The sequence below is a fragment of the Micropterus dolomieu genome, linkage group LG22, assembly GCF_021292245.1.
Source record: "Micropterus dolomieu isolate WLL.071019.BEF.003 ecotype Adirondacks linkage group LG22, ASM2129224v1, whole genome shotgun sequence".
Taxonomy (NCBI): Eukaryota; Metazoa; Chordata; class Actinopteri; order Centrarchiformes; family Centrarchidae; genus Micropterus; species Micropterus dolomieu.
The window spans coordinates 22,159,993-22,178,151 of NC_060171.1; the positions used below are offsets into that span (position 1 = coordinate 22,159,993).

The 18,159-nt window shown below is 38.9% G+C and overlaps 1 long non-coding RNA gene across 1 annotated transcript; it reads left to right on the plus strand.

The window, feature by feature from the left end:
- The first annotated feature begins 317 nt into the window (after positions 1–317).
- Positions 318–14,174, plus strand: LOC123961160. The gene is made up of 4 exons (XR_006822674.1): positions 318–378; positions 1,290–1,367; positions 2,892–3,048; positions 14,004–14,174. It is a non-coding gene; the product is annotated as an uncharacterized LOC123961160 (long non-coding RNA).
- Positions 14,175–18,159: the final 3,985 nt, after the last annotated feature.

Genomic DNA, 18,159 nt, shown 5'->3' on the forward strand with positions numbered 1-18,159 from the left:
AGCTGACGAAGAGTGTTCAGCTAAATGAACAGAGAAGCTCCTATCAGTCAGGTATGACTGAAACCATTTCAAGGCAATACCTTTGATACCTACACAGTGTTCAAGGCGAGATAAAAGGATTGTGTGATCCACACCCAGATAGAAGAGGACTGGGGGCGGATCCACCTTCAAGCCGGCACATCCGCCGTACGCTCTCACCCGTTTTGGCCACGTGCACCGGATCCGGTCCGCCTCCAGACAGCGGACTAACTGCGGACACCAGGCGGCTTCGCACATCGAACTGTTTTAAAAATTCTTAACCGTCGCTGACCGTTATTCTCACAGACAGCAGAGCGCTTGCAGTGGGAATCGGTAGCTCTCTTGGAGGACACGGACACGGTAAGTAACGTTAAACTGTGCTGTCAAAACCTGATTTGTTTGTACACTTGCCTAGCCGGTAAAATTAATAACTTCACCGGTCATAGACAATGTTGCTTTGGTTGCCGTTTTAATTCAGACAATATCTGATTATGGCAAGCTAAGTTAGCTCGTGTTACAGCACCTTAGCATTAATGTTAAGCTAGCTTTAGAGTTAAAAGCCCGATTTGGATGAGATGTTTCTTTCTGTGAGAGGAGTGATTCTAACATCAGTTAACTGCAGTGGTCAGTCATTTTAAGCCTGTCATGAGGGCATATGTATATAAGTATAATTCACCCCTCTAGTAGTAACAAGCTAAGCTAATCTGATAGCCTAACTTAGATAGCAGCTTCTAGTATAACTTAACCATTAACATTACTCTTTTGAGTCCGTTTTTAGCTGATATTTGATAATATTTTGTTAAATTGATGCCATTAAAAAGTATACCAAAAAAGCCAATGTTATTAACTTAGCAGTAAACCTTACAGTTTGCATAGCCTGATGACTTTATTACTGAAGAAAACTTGAACTGTGATTATTTCTCAGGCAGGTTAAGTTAACTAACAGTTAACCTTAACTTCAGTGTTTTTTCTGCGACCTTTAAGAGGATTTATGGACATAAATGGCAGTTTTACATCGGAAATGTCATCCGTGGGAAGTTTACTCACATTGAAAGATACACTGTGCATCTGCAATCTTTCAGATTATTAAATCAACATTTAGGCATAAATCCCTAAACACTAAGTAATGTTAGCAGCTTTGATGTCAGTTCATGTTTTTTTTTCTCATTTGGCATTTTTCTTTTCTTCAACTTTGGTTATTGTAAAATTGGTCTTAAATTTAATTTGGAGTGGCATCTAACTTGTTTGCATTATACTGTGCTTTGCTGCAGCATACAGCTCATTCACAAGTGGCGCCAGTCTGATTTGGGGAATGCCTGCTTCTCACCCTTTCCTGCCATCGGTGTAAAGTAAGTAATACAGTATTAGACTCGATTTAGCTGACTAAATTAGTATTTTGTCAAATACTGACAATGGTCCACTTATTTTTTCTTTGATGTAAGAAAGGAAATAACCACAGGGCTCTAAAATTTAAGCATTTTAAGTGCATGTGTCAGTTAGCATAATTCTTTAGTGTGACAGTGTGAAAAACTGTTTCAGTGCACTGAGCGACTTTTGAGTTTTGAAAGCCATGATAGCACAGTCAATGTCCTTATAAGCTCTAAACATCTCTGGCTCAGTGTAACGTTACAAAATATTCAGATAGCGCTATCCCCCTTTTAGCCGACCATGTCGCTGTTTTAAATGAGAAAGATCAAGTCATATCAGTTGTCGCTAACAAACGTTTATTCAATGATTTAAGTTGACCAATTGAGTGTTAATGTAGCTCCAACAACTCCAACAGAATGAGGCTTTCTCTATTTTTTCTCTTTCTCTACTATTCTTTATGGGGTTCATCAATAGTGATAACTGATCAGCATATATTTTTAGAACTTTAAGAATTGTTAACATATTATTACACTTCGTAAAAGTAGGTTACCATTTCTTGAAATTCAGCAAAAACGTGGCGTTAACCACGTTCAAACAATGTGAACAGCAAAGTGTCTGAAAAGGACCTTAATAAGTGAATGCATAATTCGGCATCACGGATGTTGTAGGCTAACGTTACCTGCCGAGATTTGCATCCACCTCTTTTCTCAGTATAAATGAGCGTTACCTCCCGCGAGGTGAATGCAATTCACGGCAGGCAGGCAGAATTCAGCACGACACCTGCGCTGCAAAACTTCACTAGACCTTGTAGGAGCAAGTCCTGCTCATGCAGTCGACCAGAGGTAGATTGTGTCTGACATGACGCCGCTGTTTTTATTCCCCTAGCTATGAAGTCGGCGAAAGTCAGCCAGTTATCTCAAACGCACCTGTTGACTACCAGTTATAGCGTGCTAACTTCGACAGCTGTTTTCCAAAGTTAACTTAGCTCTCCTTATTAGCTGGGCTCCTTACATGCTTGCTAATAACAGCGTTGTGTTGGACAGATTTGTGCAGCGTTGTTTCTGATGCCAACCATTCAATTCACAGACGGGTCTGTTGTCAGTGTTTGAGAGAGCGAGGGGGAGAGAGAGAGAGAGAGCGACCGAGTGAGAGGATCTGCGGAGCGAATATGCGCTGCGCAGCGCTGCTATCAAAAACGATTTTAAAATGGGTCACCAAATTTAGTTGGACAGCTGTTAATCTACCTGGGCCATCTACCATGTGTGGGAAACACTGTATTATATATATTTTGTTAGTATTTTATTTATTTTCTACTGAAACTGTGGATCAGCTGATGGTTTTAGTAGAGGATGTCTCATTCTGTTGAAGTTGTTGGACTATATACATACATGGTTACCAAGGTCTTGGGAATAACAAAAAAAATCTAATTAACACAGTATTTACACCTGGTTACATGATAAAAAAAAAAAAAGATATTTTTTGTACTTTTTTAATTTTCATTTTAGATTTTATTCCTGGAAGCCAGAGGGGCCACAACAGAAAACGTTCCACGTGGTACATCCTTGCCCACATGTTCCATGATGATGTTGGGAAGAGGATAAATTGGAAAGGGATCACTATGCAACACTCTATGCCAGACGGCATTGGAGATGTTACTCCTGTGTAAGTAATTGTAATATATATTTAAAACAATCTATAGTCACACAGCAGTCTTAGGAAGTGTTCAAACTGGCATTAGCACTACTTTAAATAAACACAACCATGCTTATTAATCGACGCAGAGGATTGGGAGTCAGCACAGGGGGTTTCAGAAAATATTGCAGGGTCTGTTGGCTAAAAAATTTACACAGCATCTGGCAAAGCACTGAATTGCCAAGATACACATTATTACTACTAATACACATTTCTGGTAGACTCTGAAACTTGACTGTTAAATTATGATTTTTGTTGTCATGCAAGATAAAATAATTTTTGGCGCACTACTTTCCAGAGTTGTTATATAGTTTCTCGTAATCTTATGAACAATTATACAGTGTTTTGACATCTAACAAGCCTTAAAACGCATGGATCTTTCACTCCAACCACCATTATTACATGTGGACAGAGCCAGGCTGTTTCCATGGTCTTATTCCCCCCCCCACCAGCTTTGAGCCTGCCCCTACTCTGCCTCTGATTGGCTAATCCTAACCTCAGCCATCATAACCCAACAGAGACGAGTACTAGCCAATCGCAGGGAGTGCTGCGCAAAGCTGGTGAGGAAGAAATATTAGGTGCGTTCGAGAGGACTGCAGCCGACTTTCGCTGACTAGATCAAGTCGAGTCGGACACATTCTACCTGTGTGAGCTGAGATCAATGACTGATCTCGCGGCATTTGCAAAGGAAAATGCCAGAAGATCAGACAAAAGTGGTTCCAACTTTAAGCAGCCAGAGAAAAGCAACTACAGCCACCGGACTTGGCGCCTGCAGCCTTCACCCTTGCCTTGTCATACAACTTTCTTCTCTGTTTATACTCTTGAGAAGGGGTATAGAACTCTCTCTGCCCCTACCCCCTGCCCCTATCACTGCTGTGCACAAGCGCTTTATTGTTGTTTTTGGACAGAAGAGGAGAGCAGAGCAGGAGAGGAGAGTAGACAGCATGAGAGCAGCAGAACAGAGACTAGCAGGAGAACATGTTTTTTAGAAGCCAAAGAGCTTGATTAAATTAATAATTGAATTTTAATTAATTTGGTTTAATTTCCCTGTTAATAACAGGGTGGTGTCCCTATGATGAGTGTTTTTTAAAGTAGTGTTTCTCCTACAAAGTGCTACCAAACAAACCCTCTCGGGTTTATCAAGCTGTGGAAAAATAAAACTAGAAATAGAGCACCATCTGACTGGGCTTTTATAATGGAACAAGACAGAGTGTAGTGACAGAACACTGATTCTGTCTGCCAACCAGCAATGTTAGTTCATCTTGCCTGATATCCACTTTCAAGCCAAAAATCTAACAAATTACTGAAATGCTTGTTTTGCAGTCTTTATTTTTGTTGCAAAGAGAAGTCCGTTTTCTTTTTTAATATTCTCTGCTGATTAATCTCGGCGATGCAGTGAATGTGTGCTGTTTGCTTGTTTCAAAGGTACCAGGAATATAAATTAGAGCCAGACTGATATGGGTTTTTGGGGCAGATGCCAATGCCAATATTAAAGTGAAAAAGAGCCAATTTATGAGCCGATATTTTGATTTTGAAAATTATCTGGATAGGTAGGTAGGTAGATTTTATTGTCACAACAAGTTGTAGAGTGAAATTGAGTTTTGTAACTCCCTTCTGCTACATAGCAGACAGTAAACATTAATAAAGATTCAATTATGAAAAATGGTAACAGAAATAAACTACACTGGAGCAGTGCTGAGGATGAACTAGAGTTTAAGAGTCTGATGGCTTGGGGGAAAAAGCTGCTCTGCAATCTGGTGGTGTGGCAGCAGAAACTTCTATATCTCTTCCCAGAAGGCTGCAGTGTGAACAGGCTGTAGCTGGGTGGGTACTGTCCTTTAGTATCCTTTGGGCTCTGCGCAGGCACCTCGCCTCACCGATATTAGGCTCAGGAGATGGATACCAATGATATTCTGGGCAGTTTTAATCACCCGCTGCAGTGCCCTCCGGTCCTGGGCTGTACATATCCTATGCCAGTTTGTGATGCTCCCTGTCAGGATGCTTTCTATTGCTCCTCTGTAAAAGCTGACAAGAACTTGGTGTGGGAATTTTGCCTTCTTAAGCTTCCTCAAGAAATACAGTCGTTTCTGAGCTTTCTTCACCAGCGTGGAGATGTGAGACGACCATGTCCAGTTGTCCATGATGCTGATTCCCAGGAACTTGAAACTATTCACCTGCTCCACCTCAGCCCTACTGATGTAGACAGGAGTGTGTGTCTTTATCTCCTTCTTCCTAAAATCAACAATCAGCTCCTCTATTTTGCTGAAGCAGGTGGCAACCCTCTCCTGAGACAGTGAGATGTTGAAAATGTCAGTAACAACATCAACTAGCTGATTGGCACAGGTTTTTAGTACACGCCCAGGAATGTTATCAGGCCCAGCTGATTTACTCATATTCACTCTCAGCAGGACTCTGCTCACATCTGCTGTGGATACTGACAGTGGCCGGTCCTCTGGAGGTGGAGTAGACTTTACAGCTGAGTCCTTGTTGAGGAGATCAAAGCGAGCATAAAAGGTGTTAAGTTCATGTGGTAATGTGGTCTCACACATGATGGGGGAGCTCCTGCTTTTGTAGGCTGTGATGTTTTTGATGGCCTGCCACATATCTTTGGTGTTGTTGGTGTTGTGGTCTCTCTCCAGTCTCTACTGATGTCTCCGCTTTATATACTGTAGTATAGCAGAGCCCTTTCCTGTATATCAGCAATCTTTAATTCTATCCAAAGCTACGAGCAACCATTTCTCAACCACCATATCGCTGTAAAACATGCCGTCTACAATACAGTGACCTGCTGTTGAATGCATCTAATACTAGATGACTGTCTGCAACGAATACTTTAGATTTCACTCAACTACAGTATAACTAAAAGTTTCACATTTGAAAGAGGAGCTAGAGATCTTTGTCTGACAGAAAGCCGTGTTAGATACTTGTTTAGCTCACCTATTTACATGTTCCCTCTGGTTTGATTATTTCTGACGCACCAAGTGTAACTACAGAATAGCGGATCACAGATATATTAAGAACATGTTAAACACTATAGTTTAATGGCTCATTAACGTTAGCGCTGTTCCACTTATAAACATGGCATTAGTTAGCTTTTTGGCTAATTTAGCAACGGCCATTTAGAAGTGATGAACTACGAAGAAATGATAGGACTGCCACGCTATTTCAGAAATAAATCTACAATCATGTCTGTCAACAGCGTAGCCTCCACCACTCAACTACCGTAACATTAAACACATTGCTGTGAGCCTGGAGGAAGCCGGGGGAGGGCAGTGAAAAACGGGAGGGTTAGTAAATTAATAAGTTTTTCTCTTGTGCCACCAGCAGGTCGAGTTTATATATTCCAACATCTACTTCATGGATTGGCACAAAATTTGGTACATATATCTATATTGCCTAGGTAAAGAATCCTGCTCACTTTGGTGATGCTCTGATTTTTCTTCACAGCCACCATAAGTTTGACTTTTTAGTTGTTTTTTTAGTTCTTGGTACATTCATGGTCCCCAGGGAATGTATTGTAAAAACTTTGATCTCCTGACGTGTTATTATCAGGGTCAAATTTCTTATGAGAAACCACTCTACTCCACAATATTCACTAAATATATTATGTAATTACCATAAAACTTCAATTAATAGCCCAAAAATAGAGTCCAAAATAGCCGTCTACCCCGTTTACTGGCCTGGTGTGGGAACACATTTTGACAAATAAACGCAGTCTCCATTAAACGCCTGGACTGAATTTTATATAAGTTCTTTGGATGTATAAAAACTCTTAAACCCTGCTGGGTCGCCCCCTTTAGCTGCTTCTAAACTGCTTAGATGTTTAATAATGATAATTTTTCATTTTTATAAGTAATATTCTGTTTGAAATATTGACATAAACTGTTTCATAGTAGCCTGTTTCAGTTTTGTGCGAGAGGAATTAAAGGCCTGTCCCATAGGGACGCCTGTCCCAAATATAGGCAGGGTCAATTCAGTGATTTTAGCAAATAAAAGCCCAGGCTATTAATCAATGTTTTACAGTAATGACTCAGCACACATTTGTGATACACATGTATTACACTTATCAGACCTAAATTTGAATTTAAAAACTGGATTACATTTTTTAAATGGAGAATGAAATTGTGTTACATAGACACAGATTGATTTTCAATTGTTGTCATTTGTTTTCAGCCCTTTCTTGTCCTCTTTGAGCAATGCGACTATGTGATGACAGTAATGAGAAGGGAGGGTATTCACCAAAAATAAGGGGACAGCGAAGGAAGAAGCCAGAAAGAAACCAGTGACAAGTAGTACTTAAATGGCTCCTCAACCTCGCATTATTGGTAGAAAGGACTGACATAAGGAAAGCAAAAACAAAATAGAGACAAATGAGTAATAAGCGGGGCCCACAAACTTGAAAGATGTTTGAGTAATCCTGCCTCCTCAAATCTTGGCATGAAGGATTTAAGACTCCCTCTAAACATGACACATCGAATTCCACCACATCTGAGATTGACATTGCAGGAGGAAGCTCCTGATGACTTAATTGTCTCCTCTTTTGGTTGTACAAAACATCACATCAAGATAAATAGAAGTGTACATACACAGATAGACACTGGGGTAAATTGCAGGTATTATCAGGTCTTGTCTGTCCATTCAGCATTTTTAATTTAGAGATATTCATACTTTAGGATAATGGATATGGTGCCTCTTTTATATATTCAGATTTATTTGTTTCATTTCATTTCACATTTTATTTTGCGAGAAACTCTGGAATATCAGTGGGATCTTAGGTGGTTAAAAAAGACAACAACAACAGCAATAATCCTAAATATTAACACGGTTTGCAAAGAACCCTAATTGGCACGGTGGGTCAAAGTATTGATTAAAGATTAAAATTTAATACTGACCCATGGTGTCACCAGAGATGGACCTGACCTGACCCTCATTTATCAGTAGGGTAATCCGAAAATGATTTCTAAAGTGAAAAAGATTAACTACATGCTTTCATATATGACAATAATGGAAATATTTAATATTGCCAAAGGGACAATCTTGCAGTATATATTGAGCTGGTGGTGACAGGTGACAGCAGGACAAAATCTGTGGTCTGTCTGGAGACTCCCAAAAGCCTGCATGCTTCCATCTGGGATCCACCTGTTTGGTTGATGGAGTTTATTGGCTGCTAGATCCCTCACTAAGCTATATAGGTGGTTTGTTTGAAGTATTTTGTAGATCACAGGTAGCTGACCATGTGGCTGAGCTTCTTTGAGTTGGTTGCTAGGTAATAGAAGAAGGGTAGGTTCACAGCAGACAAAGTTTTCTGCTTTAACAGGAGGGAAGTGGAGTGCTTACTTCTCTCAGAATATCCTGTTAAAGATTGTCAGTATCTGTGTTGACCAGTGCTGAGATCGCTGGCCAGATGTTTCCAGATGTCAACACAGCACCAAGTTGGAGACCATTCTCAGAGGATAGAAGCAGTAGAATATGTCTTTAGCAAAAGGTGAGAACAGTTGATTACTTTGGCACGACGAGTTATAGGTTTTGATTGGGAAGAGAATAACAGGGTGACCAGTTAGTGCGATCCCTGTCCCTGCCTTTCGCTGCTCAGTCAGTATGTTGATATTTTCAGGTTCACACATGCCTCTGAATTGTCTGTTGTCAGCCAACAGCAAGATGTTGAATGTCAATGATGTCCCCACACACTTTCTCCCACAGCCACACTGAACACCGGTGCATATATTCTTGCAGACAGAAACAAGTCTTTAATCCTGGATATCACGGTGTCTTTATTCAGCAAACCATCAAACAAAACTTTTGCAATGTTGAGGAAAGCCTCCTTTATGTATTCCCTATCTGTGAATGATTTCCCACATTTAGCTAACACTACAAAAGTTTTTATAGCTGCCCTGTGTAATCTGATTTTTGGAGGCATACAGTGTTTGAAATGTGCTACTTTGCTTAGCATATTTTTACCATGCCCTCTTGATGACTCAGCTTTTTCGGACTCCTCTTTAAAGTTTCTCTCATTAGTTTCTCCTCTTGTAATGAACCTGAACTCTGGACAGGACTAAAAAAAGGCCTGGTAGATTTGCTTGCAATGTGGTGCGGTATGGCGTGCACCTGTCCTGTTTAAGGCAGCTCAGGGACCACTCAGGATGAATTGTGGACTGTTTTTGCTGACTGAGAACCCCTGCTATATGATGTTGCCAATGCCAGACTTAGGACAGAATGAAGTTGTCCAAACCAGGTCCAACATGAGTGTGTCAACATCCACTGATTGAACAAAGAGAGTTTCATCGTCACATTATTCTTTTTTCTGTACTTCTATTGTTGTAGATGTATTAAATGAATAAGTATCTGTTTAAATGGTTTTACATGCAGATTATTACCTGCATAAAACTATAAGAATAAATCGACCTGATAAAATTCCTATTAATAAAGGATAATATGAGATATTACATTTATTTATCATTTAAGGTAAAGGTGACACAGAGTCATGATGAATTCATGTATTTGGATGCTTTGTCACACACTGTGCTGATTTGTATTACAATTACGTCACAAAGTCAATACCGCCTGTCCTTCAGTGTGCACATAAATCCTCTGTGTCATTAATGTTTATCAATTAATAAATGAGACAATTAACCACCATGGATCATATATTTCTAAATCACCCCCTAGATGCACACATCTTTAACGTTACCACTAAAATGTACCCTAATTTTGTGGTTTTAGTGATGTCATTTATCATATGAAAATTTACCTGATAAAAACCCTGGCAATGTCCTTGGCTTGCAGGATGAACAAAACAAGACATGATTCATGATAGATGGGATATTCAGGCATGATTGTTTTTGTACTGATGGAAATAATGCTGTGAAAGAGAGGAAATGTAAACTAAACTGAACTAACTGGCCTTTTGCTATCTGTATATTCTCAAATTAGAATATAATGCAGTTGTAGATACATATTTATTTTAGATGGAAAGATAGATAGAAAACCTTTGTATTTCAGCTTTCTAGAAAGGCAGATAAAGACAACTATATGAGAAAATGCTGCAGAAGCTATCTTTAAGAGGTCAAATAATAAATACCTCTTTCGTCATCATATATATGAGCATATGATCATCAACAGTTTGGATTAACATAGTTATATATATCCAGACTAAAATTATTTCATGTTTCATGAGTCACCTATGAGCTGGAAACCATACATAAAATGTCACAGCCTAGGCAATAAAAGAGAACACAGTATGTATTTCCTAGTTTATTGAATTAATATAAACTTATTCTTTGACTCAGCTCAGCTTTGTACTTCTTGTGATTATTATGTGTCCTTTCCATTACTCTTAAAATAATTAAAAGAGGTATGTAATTTGTGATAACCTGGTTGCAGCTTATCATGAATTAGTCCAGTACGTCTGCTGCTCAGTCCTGCACTGAGTTAAGATTAAATGGCTGCTGGCATGGGAGAGAGATGCTTTAGCTCCTGAAGTAAACATAAAACGAGGGAACCACAAGGCTTATGGAGTCTTGCAGCTGTGTACAATAATGCCATGTTCAATAAAGTGCTTCAAAATTCTCAGGACCCCCTGACCAAATGACAGAGTGACTTATACTGGCTGCTCGTCTCAGCTAAAAACTCTCTTTCATTCCCTCTCTACGCTTTTCTCTGCAGTCAAATCCCCCCCTCCAGCTTACTCCTTCTGGGCAATGTTTCCTCAAGTTTCTGTTCCACTTCATCTCTCTTCCTAGCATTTGCCTCTACCAGTAATAATTGCCCTAGCCAAAATCCTTTTAAATGCATAGATCTGTGAAAAGTGAAGAGATAAAGGCTACTGGTGTTGGTGCAGTCAAACACTGCATTCATGATGCCTGGAAAAGCCCTTTCACAACATTCCTGCAAAAGCAATGATAACATATCATGTTCAAGCCCATCAGTGAGGATTTACTTTCAAATATTGCAGTTGCACAGAGAAGTCAAAAACTGTGCTCAGTCAGTTGTACAATATTTTACTGACATTCTTCCTTAAAACAGATTATCTATCAGGTCCTGTATATTTACTGTACTCCATGTGTCTCATTATAGGAACTTACACTGCACTGTGTATGCAAATATTTAAACAAAGAAGGATGGTGAGCGTTGACTTGATGCATTACCTACACATGTGTAAAGTGAAATGTAGATCCAATACTTAATGAGACATTTCTTGTATCTGTAAAGGGACCATACATTGAATGTGTATGGATACTGTATGTAGGCATGTTGTGTGAAAGTTTGATGGTCTTTGAGCATGTGTGCCTTTCTGTGTCCAAGTTACAAGCCTACAGTTTTCTGTTGCTTTCAAACCCTCTCACTCCATAGAACCTGCTGCTAGATTAATACGCATACTTAGATGTATTTCTCTGCCCAAGACAACACTTTGAGCATTCTTTTTCTGGTTTTCATTTGCTGGAGGAACAGCAAATAAGACAATCTAATCTAATATATTGGCAACTAAGTCCATTAACAAAGAAAACAGTACACAGATTATGATAGTGCTACTTTGTCTAAAATGTTTTCCGTAATATTTTAGATGTTTTAAAAGTTGAAAGATCTTTAATTCCCCTATTGTGTGTTCTCAGTTTTGTCATAACCCTCTTCTATACCATATGGCATCATTTTCACCAAGAAGTCTGCTTGTCTGGAGAAGAGAGGTTCTGCCAGGAATATGTCACTTCTTTGATGGCATCTGTTGCAGGATGTCTGACCCTCCCCACATTAGTCCTTTCCTCAGTTTATTGCTGTTCGTATAGCAATGGTGGCAGAGGAATAGCATCTTCAACTTAAAATCCTCTTTTTGGCTGTCATGCATTGCGGATGCCTCAGGGAGTGTGCATGCCCTAAGCCTACATGGTTACATCAAAGTACAATGCCATTTGACAGTTTACGTCTGTAATTAATATACGCTCTAACTGAAAGTGTATACATAGATAGTTATAACTCAAGCCTGAATTGACACCACTCAACTGTCTCATTATGTCCTTTATAATTTCAAAGTGCCCCGATCTCTAACCCTTACGATAATTTTAATGACATCCCCTAACAACAGAGTGTGGTTCTCCTCATGCCATTGACTGAAAGGTGTAAACATCTTGGACAGACACAGTCACATTATTGCGGGGCTGTCACTTAAGTGTAATTTAAAGCACTAATTAACCTGACATAGGAGATAATCACAGCCCATCCAGGAATCCCATCTGACTATGAGGAGAACATGCACTTTTCCTGTAGAAAAGCAGGGCCAGGATTTAAACTGAAGACCTTTTTGAGGGGACAACAATCATTACTGCTGAACCATCAAACACATTTCAAGTATTAAGAAACTAAAAACTAAATATTCAAAAAACATGAACAACTATGACTTGAATCTAAACCACCCAGTTAGATCTTCTCATATTTACTTGTCACAATCTGGAGGTATACTGCAGGATTTTATGGTTGCAAGGTGTTTTGAGTGAATAGATGCTTAGTTTATTCTCCTAATCACCTGGAGTGTCTTGTTTAGATTACCTTTACAATCTCACAGAAACAGGCTGAAGGTAAAGCTTAGCCCTTCCATCTTATTACAAATCTATAGCTTTCAACATTAATAGGCTTAACTGAATATAATCCAGATTTTTCATCTCTCTTTCCTAAAACATGCAAATCTTGTTTTTGACTGATAAACAACCAGGGCGAAGTGAGGATCTTGTAAACATGGGATACATTTTTCATTTCCAAAGGTATAGGATAAGGTGACTACCACTTGCTATAATTTGCTGCAGAGTTTACTTCCATTGCAGTTGGCTTCAGCATAGCATAGGCCAAGTCAAAGTGTCCTTCATAAAGCTAATTAATGATAGTAACAAGGTATCAAGGCGGTTTATTTATCATTATACAACAGGAGGTTGTACAATGAAATTAAAATTTGTAGTCCCTTCATGCTACACACATATAACATAACAGATAATGTATATTAGAATATTGTAAAATATAAAATAAAACAATATATACATAGTTATTTATATACATACGCATACATAACACATACTCACAGATTCTTCACAGGTTCAAATATGTGGACACACACCCTTGATTTCAGGGAGACATGGTCCCAATATTTTCGTTTAGTAATTGTAGTCAAGTTGCCGGCTCACCAATGAAGAGTTGTGAAGAAATAAATTAAGTGAATGAAAATTATCTATCCTGAGCCAGAGGCTCTCCAGGACTTTAATTTACATGAGTACAGTATTTTTTGTTTGTCCCCCCAAGTGTGATGGATGGTTCCCCAGATCCTGATGAAATAGAATGCATCAGTTGATTAGTTTTCCTTGGACAATGCCATGTACTCTATTGTAAGCTACAACATTCCTTCTTTTACACATAAGAAAAAGCATTCACTGTGTAGTTTTATACATGCATTATTAAAAGTATTTCCACTACACTACATTAACATAACTAACATTTACTGTAAAGTATTGTATTTTATTAGTACCCCTGCAGCAAGCACCTGGACATCTGCCCTGTCTGTGTGATCAACACGTCCTCATATAGAAATGACAGAATAGGTTGATAGGTGATGTCTCCAAAACGAACAATTTTTTTTGTTAAATTCAGTGATTATTTCCAATTGTGCTAACTCTCCATTTTGTGTGTGCTCTGAAAAAAAAAATCTGGTTTTCAAACACAGCTCAAACTGGGTGTAGCGATCCTAGCTCCAATCATTGAATTACCTGTGTCTCCTCTTCACACTTCACGGTCTTTCCATAATAAAGATAATACTTAAACACCGACTCAGCACTCGCCGGATCGTCTGTTCACAGTAGTTGTACAGCCAAACTTGAAACCTGCTAAGTACTTTTTTGATTGCTCATTTTACTCTTTTCATGACTCCTGTGTTTGTCTTGTATGTGCCTCAGGTCTTCGTTCTGAAGTGCATTCTGTTTGCCTGCACTGGTCTACGAGCACTCTGTCTGCTGCCCGCCTAGCTCACTATTCCTGCCTGCCCGCTCTCAGACTCTATGCCTGGATTTCATCATCGCACAGTTTTTGAGTCTGTCAATAAACCACAGTTTTTTGCTTCTACTCCAGCTTCAGTGTCCGCAGTAGAGTCCTCACTTCCTACAGTCCTTAACAAATGTAGTTGAAACAAACAAGCAAGTGACCGGAGACACTTACTATGAGAAGAAAGGTTTGGCAAATATCTTTTTATTTTAATGGGTAAAAAGCAGTGTTTGCCACCAAATGGGCATTTTCTATAACAAGGCCCTCACAGCACTGAAGTGTCAAATCTGATTGTGAAACAGGTCTAACCTGGCACAGATGGGATTAGCTGTGGGTAATAAACGTGCAAAATTGTTATTTCAGTAAGACACATTCTCCTCATAGTCAAATGTAATAAACCTTGATTTAATGGCTCCATTCATAGCAGCTTTCCTGCACCAATTAGAAACCCATCTTATTTTACTTAGGGCAAACGTGGGAATGAAATCGGCAGGCCAAAGGCATCACGCTATCTTTCAGTTTTATATGTGCACGTAATATGAGATGTATGTTTAAATATCAAGGTTGTATACATAAAAGTGTGTAGTCTCTTCATGCTACACACACAGAACTTAACAGATAATTAAATGTGTGTAGCGCTTTCTCAGTATCAGCTAGCATGAGATACAGCGCCCTGGGTTCTTTTCAGAAATCTGAACCCTATAGTAGGCTATCAGTTGTACTGCAGTTTTATATTTTAATAACACATTTTTAACGTTTTATAATTGAAAATCCTCTGCTTCAAATCGGGTATATTTATATCACTGACAAAGAGGTAAATCATATGAAATGAGTATTTATTTACCAAAGTTTTTAAAATAAAGATAAAAAATAATAAAATGAATTAAAGTCACCTTTAGGGTTCTAACTGACGTCCCTTAAATTACCTTAACAAACCAAAATATACAACAGCCCACTTGTTTCCCCAGAAACTGTAAAACTGATATGTCAGTCTGTACCTTTAAGACTACCGATGGAAACTGAAGACTCCTCTGCACTAAAACACTTGCAAATATCAGAGGGTAACTTAGCAAACAATATTTTTTCACATTCAAACTGCAAATACCTCAGATAACTTCAGATAACATAATTAGCATACAGTATATATCAATAACCACAGCAATCTACTCAGTTACTCTAATGGGCCCAAAAAATAAAAGCCGGCATTAAGTGAAAATAAACAACCCCCGTTGCAGTCCTGAATGCAGCTTGAGTGCGCTGAAGTTTACAGTGGAGCAGATGTGAGATACTATGCTAATTAGTAGTGGTGATGTGTGATACCACTTAATTCCTATACGATCCAATACCAAGTAATACCCAGGCTGGTATTGCTGATAATGCTTTTTACATATTTTATTTCTAGTTTAAAGTGACCTCCCAACTCCCATTTCTGTATTTATGAGAGAAATAAGGAGTAGGCTGTAGCCTTATCAATTCAAAATAATAGCTGCATAATGACAAGACATCAAACTACTGTCATATTCTTTAATTATAATAAAAATATCCTGCTCAGAACTGCCGCTTCATAACAGAATCATATTATTGTGACAGACTTAATCTCAGATGTTTAGCGAAGTTTGCGGTGTTGCCAAAGTATTTCACTGTCTTTGCACACACATCACACAGAACAATATTATTACCTTCACAGCTAAAATACAGCCAGATGTGACTGCTTTTACAGTCAGCCAGTCAGTATTCAATTGCAGGAAATCTAAAGGGCTGCAGCGGCTCACTTCAAAGAAGCTCCGTCACAGAGCCGTAGCACAAGCATGACTTTGACAGGCAGAAGCGAAAAGTAGTTCCTATCAACCGAGTATAATTAGACCATCCTGGTGACAGTAAGATACTTATAATAAAACACACACTCACACCAAATGACTGAGTTTAGATATTGATCCTTTTATGCGTATCGATCCTAGAGCCGGAAACATTGGTATCAGAAATATTGATACTTTAGGATCGATCCACACATAACTACTAATTACCCTACCAGCCAAAGTTAGCTGGTAGGCTAATTAGCAGTAATGTCCACAACAGACTTTTAGCCAAATAACACACTTCTCATATATGAATCAGGCTAACACTGTGGTCTTTTACTCGTCTTGGTTTGTAGCTGTAGCATACCTCCTTTATTTTTAACACAAATTATGAATTTTTATATATTAATTCATAAAACCATGTTAAGGGCACCACCTAAAGATTTGCTGTCCGCCCAAGGCTTTAGGAACCTCAAGTATAGCTGAGTAATTATACAATTATTTCCTAGTGATCAGTTAGTAGTAATTGTTTAATTATCTTGAATCAATCTAATCAATCAGTCAATCTCATATAGAATGCGTAAATCCTCTGTTACAGTGACCTGGAGTCAAACAATTGTTGTGTACCAACAGTGTGGATTGGTGCATTTTATATTAAATAAAATGGAGACTCAAATTCCTCCTTTTCTCTTCCAGAGAGAAGGGGGTTTGAGATATCAACTTCCAACACGGCTGAAGAGACCCCAAAGGAGGGGGGTTGAAATTTTTCCCTCCCTAAGTGCTGTCTCTGAGCAGCCTGTTCGTAAAACTGGCCACCTTTTTATGCCGCATCCAGATAACGTGGTGCTTGACTGTTAAACTGACAAAAGGAACACTGACCAGCGATTAGTGTTTTCCTGAACAGCCTCAAAACTCTTCTTAAATAAAGGGCAGGAAATCCTAAACTGCCCCCCACACACGTAACCGTGGCAACTGACCTTACTCTTTGTTTAATTATATCTCATCAAAGGGGATACTCCTTTCACGCCTAGATGAGAAGCTCCAGGACACCCAGAGACACAGACCTAAACGCCTTTGTGCAAACGAAGACTAATGTGCAAGTGTGATAAGCTAGGAATGCGAAAGGGGGACACAACTCCTGCCTTCTTGAGCTAAAACAATGTTTCATTATAAACTGTTGTTCTCTTTAAATAATAATCCTGGCTAAGTTAGTAGTGGCGCTGCCTCTTATTTTGAGTAGTTATGTTACCATGTTGTTGCTATCTGTTGTTGATATTGTGATATTGTTGTTGATAAGTTAATCTTGCAGAGTTTTAATTTTCAGCAAGGTAATGACATTCCTTCATTTTATGTGTAACCAATGCTTGTTCACAATACTTTCTGACACCTCCTTTAGAAATGATGATAAAGAAATGTCATCCTATACTCGATTAATTGCCAGCTTGAATTTAAGGTTAAATAACTAAATTTCCCAGTTCCTGAGCAAAGATTGTCTTAGGGTTAATCCAAGCTATCGTCATGTAACCTGAGCTCCCCCAAGTGGAAAAAATAAGTATTACATGCCATCGTCTGAAATGCTGTTAATGTATATTTTTCACTCCGTATTTATCTTGTCAATAATCTAATGCCATTCGTGTATCTTGCTTATATTCTCTAAGAACGTGTAACAGCCAATAACCTATATTTAGAAAGCAAGTTAAGTTCCTCTCATCTGTGATTCCTATGAAGTAATAACCTTGTAAGGTCTAACTACTGACAATTGTTCTTCCTGTTATCAAATGCTTAAACTTAGAACGGTACAACCGTTTGACAACTAAGGTTTGATTGTGGGAAGATATTTGATTACAATACGTGCCAATAGATTTTTTTTTTGATTAACTTTAATAAACTAGAGAAAGACCGGGAAACCGGAAACAAGCTAGATCCGGAACCAAAGGACTGCCTTCTGGGAACCACGCCCCAACAGACAAAACAGCGACACACGCGCGTGTTCAGTCTCTTGTGCTGTGCTCTTCTCCTCTGCTTGGTCCTGGCTCTTCATCGGCGCTTTGGCACGCGCCCGGCGTGCACCCCTCTCTTGGCAACGCCCTAAGAGTTTGGCCCGGCGCAACAAAAGCTTTGTTCACTTCAAGCTACACACGCAAAGTGCAGCGACATCAGCTTTCCCTCGTTTAACAGCAACTTTACTTGCGTTTTATTAGGGCCCGAGCACGACCGTGTGAGGTCCCTATTGAATTTGCTCGGATTATATATATATATATATATATATATATAT